The following is a 5540-nucleotide window of genomic DNA, read 5'->3' as shown; positions in this document are numbered from 1 at the left end:
TGATAATTGATGCCTCACCATTTAATGTTAATAGGGGAACGTGATGGGTTGCATTCATTCATCATATCTCTCTGAACGTACTCTGTCATGCTGCACAAATAGTCCCATTCTTGCCACATATACTGCACTTTAGCACCAAGATGTTGAATGTTCTGTATTCCAATAATCACATGATAGTCTGTATCAGGAGCTAGGCCTATATCCTCTCGCTTCTATCTGCATGCAGTCACGCTGTAAGTGTTGGCAAATAGCAATATTCTACAGGTGCTTAACTGAGGGTTATTATACAGAGGGTTATACAAGTGCTTAATACATAAACATTATTAAATAGTGATTGCTTTTCTGGTACTCATCACATGATTAGTTTTGTTAATTCCAACGGTGGCTTGCTACAGCAGAGTAGTAGTCAAATGTCACTAAGTACATTAAACCAGCAAGAAGGCAGTCTGTGGACTGCTGGTGCTGTGAAAAGCGAGAGATATATCTATGTCACAAAAATATCAGCGGCAAAGAGCATGATACGATTGTTTGACTATCAAGAAAAACTATTATTTTTATGTAATGAACTGCATTACTAGTAAACCTGAATTATATTCACATTTAAATAACTGGAAATAAGAGACGAATTATACATTCTAAGTACACTTATTCGTACCTCACATGTATTGATAAATTTACCTTCCTGTTTTTTATTGGTGGAAACGTGTCAGTCCAGCTGATCGGAGACTACTATCTCCATCACAATATCTCTTTTGAGCTGAACTAAATTAATTTATTTCCTGTAAACAACTGTTGTGTTGCATAAGATATCATCAGTGCATACATTATTATACAAATAGTTTTAAAAATGATTATACAGAGGGTTATACAAATGGTTAATATATGTAAACATTATTGCATAGTTATTGCTTTTCTGGTACTCATCACATAATTAGTTTTGTTACACAGATTGCATAGATCACAAATTAGGTTGTATGCCTGAGATTAGAATTTTGTTTGATACAGTCACATTTACAATAAAATATCATCTTTTTTCATTATATATATTTGTGTTGTAAAATGCTTTTTCTTTCAACCATTTCTTACCACTATTATTATTTATTTTCATGCAATGCCCTTTGCTCATATGGTATAGTGCTGAAAAATATTTTGTGAGTATGTAAAAAATTATTTTGGACTTTACTTAAACGAACCCAAGGAATGTCCAGTAAGTTTCTGTTTCTGGTTTCGTATGAGAGCACATTTGATCTACTTTCATACGTGTGGACATACTGTTTGGGGCGCATAAGTACTTTGAGCATGTATAGACTCGGAACTGTAAGTATTTTGTGCTCAATAAAGTACTACCTGCAAGTGATTAAGCTGTTCAAACCAAAAATACATCTAATGGCTTCCTTCTGCCAAAGGAAAACCAATTTTGCTTCAGCAGAGTTTCCCCAAAGAAGCATTCCATAGGAGAAGAGTATATGAAAAAAGGCATATCTCTTGCAATGGAAGGCATCGCCAAGACTAACGATCTTTCCTGGCTCATAGAGCTGCATAATAATGATTTTATTCTTTTCAAATTTGAAAGGCAACTTTCTACTTCGACTGAAATCATGGGAATTGTGAGAATTGGCTTCAAAAGTTTAGGCCACTAAATAATCGTCTTATAAACTTCGCTAGACTAATAGCACCAGACAATGATCTAAATTCTTGTGCTAGGTAGATAGAAGATATTTCATGATGTAGTTTCAGATTATCCAAAAATATATGCACTAAACACACTTCCTTCGCAATTTTTCTTCTATACACACTATCCAGTTGTTCAGGTACATTGATAGTTCCAAAAAATGTAAATCTTAAACCACTTTGCATGTGAACAGTTGAAAGATTCATGCTCCTTCACTTTAGTGCTCAGACGATTTATGCCCGTAACTACCACTTTCGCCCACGAGGATACCCCACCAAACAACAGGCATGGGAAGGAGAATACTGCATTTTTAACTTCACAGCCACATAAACAATCAATGTTTTTATCAATATCTATTTTTAATGCTGTCTAAGACTTCCAATTTCTAGTGCCAATGTTTTGTACAATATTTGAAACTGCCAATGGTCATTCTACTCTTCACAACCAGCTTCTCCTCACACAGCACGTAGTCACGCAGTCTAAGGCATCTTGTCACGGTCTGCGCAGCTCCTCTTGTCAGAAGTTATAGTCCTTCCTTGGGCATGGGTGTGTGTGTTGTCCACAGTGTAAGTTAGTTCAAGTTAGATTAAGCAGTGTGTAAGCTTAGTGACCGATGACCTATGCAGTTTGGTCCCATAAGATCTTACCACAAATTTACAAATTCATCAGGAATGTAGTAAAAGTCTGTACCTTATAAATTATTTGCTCTATTCATTTTCACTCGCACTGCACAACCTAGAAACTACATGACAAATTAGTTCTCACTGTCCTAAACGAATCAGATTCAGCAACACACAAAAAATGTGGTATCAGAAACCAATAGACCAATCACTTTGAAACAACACAACATCTACTACTCAACCACGATATCATTGCAATTGTCCATTATTGGAAACTTTTGGTGACATTGCAGTAAACAAGTACAGGGTGACTAAAGGTGAGTTTACACCTGGGCTCCTTGCAGCTAGTTGTCAGGTGGCTGTGCTTGCCCAACGTGCAAGAAGAGAAACACTTGTAGGTGAATCTTTTTTTCCCCAACATGTGCGCACGAGTGATTCCATTCACACCTGTGTTCACACAGCCTATACTTGCATGGAGCAAGCTCAGCTGCACAGAGACTAGCTGCGAGGCTTACCGGTGGAAATGCACATTAAGGAAAATACACTCCTGGAAATGGAAAAAAGAACACATTGACACCGGTGTGTCAGACCCACCATACTTGCTTCGGACACTGCGAGAGGGCTGTACAAGCAATGATCACACGCACGCCACAGCAGACACACCAGGAACCGCGGTGTTGGCCGTCGAATGGCGCTAGCTGCGCAGCATTTGTGCACCGCCGCCGTCAGTGTCAGCCAGTTTGCCGTGGCATACGGAGCTCCATAGCAGTCATTAACACTGGTAGCATGCCGCGACAGCGTGGACGTGAACCGTATGTGCAGTTGACGGACTTTGAGCGAGGGCGTATAGTGGGCATGCGGGAGGCCGGGTGGACATACCGCCGAATTGCTCAACACGTGGGGCGTGAGGTCTCCACAGTACATCGATGTTGTCGCCAGTGGTCGGCGGAAAGTGCACGTGCCCGTCGACCTGGGACCGGACCGCAGCGACGCACGGATGCATGCCAAGACCGTAGGATCCTACGCAGTGCCGTAGGGGACCGCACCGCCACTTCCCAGCAAATTAGGGACACTGTTGCTCCTGGGGTATCGGCGAGGACCATTCGCAACCGTCTCCATGAAGCTGGGCTACAGTCCCGCACACCGTTAGGCCGTCTTCCGCTCACGCCCCAACATCGTGCAGTCCGCCTCCAGTGGTGTCGCGACAGGCGTGAATGGAGGGACGAATGGAGACGTGTCGTCTTCAGCGAGGAGAGTCGCTTCTGCCTTGGTGCCAATGATGGTCGTATGCGTGTTTGGCGCCGTGCAGGTGAGCGCCACAATCAGGACTGCATACGACCGAGGCACACAGGGCCAACACCCGGCATCATGGTGTGGGGAGCGATCTCCTACACTGGCCGTACACCACTGGTGATCGTCGAGGGGACACTGAATAGTGCACGGTACATCCAAACCATCATCGAACCCATCGTTCTACCATTCCTAGACTGGCAAGGGAACTTGCTGTTCCAACAGGACAATGCACGTCCGCATGTATCCCGTGCCACCCAACGTGCTCTAGAAGGTGTAAGTCAACTACCCTGGCCAGCAAGATCTCTGGATCTGTCCCCCATTGAGCATGTTTGGGACTGGATGAAGCGTCGTCTCACGCGGTCTGCACGTCCAGCACGAACGCTGGTCCAACTGAGGCGCCAGGTGGAAATGGCATGGCAAGCCGTTCCACAGGACTACATCCAGCATCTCTACGATCGTCTGCATGGGAGAATAGCAGCCTGCATTGTTGCGAAAGGTGGATATACACTGTACTAGTGCCGACATTGTGCATGCTCTGTTGCCTGTGTCTATGTGCCTGTGGTTCTGTCAGTGTGATCATGTGATGTATCTGACCCCAGGAATGTGTCAATAAAGTTTCCCCTTCCTGGGACAATGAATTCACGGTGTTCTTATTTCAATTTCCAGGAGTGTATGTCTAGACTGGGAATTCCCACTATGACTGTAACGTCACTGACATGCATGCTACCTAGCGCTATGAACAGACCTTGACTCCTCCCTGCCACAAAACACAATGAGCATGCTAGGGGGTTGCAATAGGAGTGCAAAATGCCTGAGTTTGCTTCGCCCTCAGCAGGGTTTTCAGGTCAATTACTGGGCAATAGGACATTGGATAACCAAATGTAGTTGATTGTAACATGTTTCATAGTATAGTCTTCCTAAATCCAAATAATATGTAATAATGTGGGAGATATGAACTGAAAAATCATAGGGAGTTGCACAACACTGCAATAGTACCACATACTGTCACTTCTGTGTATTAAACTACCAACTGTAATGCAGAGATTGAATGAAATACATATAGATGTACTGGCGGCATTGTACAGAGCGGCAGCATTCTGTCCTGCTGTTTATTTTGTCTGTACAGTCTGCATAAAATAAAATTCCAGAAGCACATTTACATTGCTATCCATTAAAATTTCACAACCATGAAGGTGGTATGCAACTAACATCGATGTGGCACGAAGTGTACCACGTGCTTGAATATGGAAATGTTTAGTCTTTCAGCGCAACTGGACAAAGTAGGTAGGAGTAGCGTCATCTAGGCCTACACAACATGATCACCCCTCGTTCGCATAACCAGTAATTTTGAAAAGCAGGCATTACATTTATGGTGTGTCTGCGCCCAATCTTCAAAGTCTCTGTGATCGTTTTACAGATCTCTCACCCATTTGAAACATCTGGTCGTGGGTTGCCGAGAGACTGATATGTAGCACTCAGTCATCACTATGACTAGTGAGCTCTGGCATAGGACTGAAGCAGCCTGACATGACATACCCATATCGGTCGTCCAAAGTCAGCTTCAGCTGATGCCTATTCGAACCTCAGCCATTGTTGCTGAAAGTTACGCCCTTTATTTTCCCAAATCACTTACAAATTTAATCCTGTATTCTTCCTTATGTACTATGTACATGCAATAAGTGAATTTTTTACTAGCGGTCTTTGCTCTAATGACCAGTGGTTTTTTTTGTGCGCAATATATTCTATCTAGGCTGTGTACAGAATTATACACTTGTATAACCGTGTGTTTATGTAGGCTACATGGTGTGAAATAGACCTGCCTGACATCTTTTGCTACTCCATTACAGTCTCATGGGCACTTGGACTGTTTTGATTTTGGGAAAGAATTCTAACATTTGATCGGAGGAATAGCACAGATATTTGTCTGGCGAAGAAACGTAATGTACCTTAACTAC

The sequence above is a fragment of the Schistocerca cancellata genome, chromosome 4, assembly GCF_023864275.1.
Source record: "Schistocerca cancellata isolate TAMUIC-IGC-003103 chromosome 4, iqSchCanc2.1, whole genome shotgun sequence".
Lineage (NCBI taxonomy): Eukaryota > Metazoa > Arthropoda > Insecta > Orthoptera > Acrididae > Schistocerca > Schistocerca cancellata.
The sequence above is the reverse complement of the archived record's forward strand: the minus strand, read 5'-3'. Positions refer to the sequence as shown.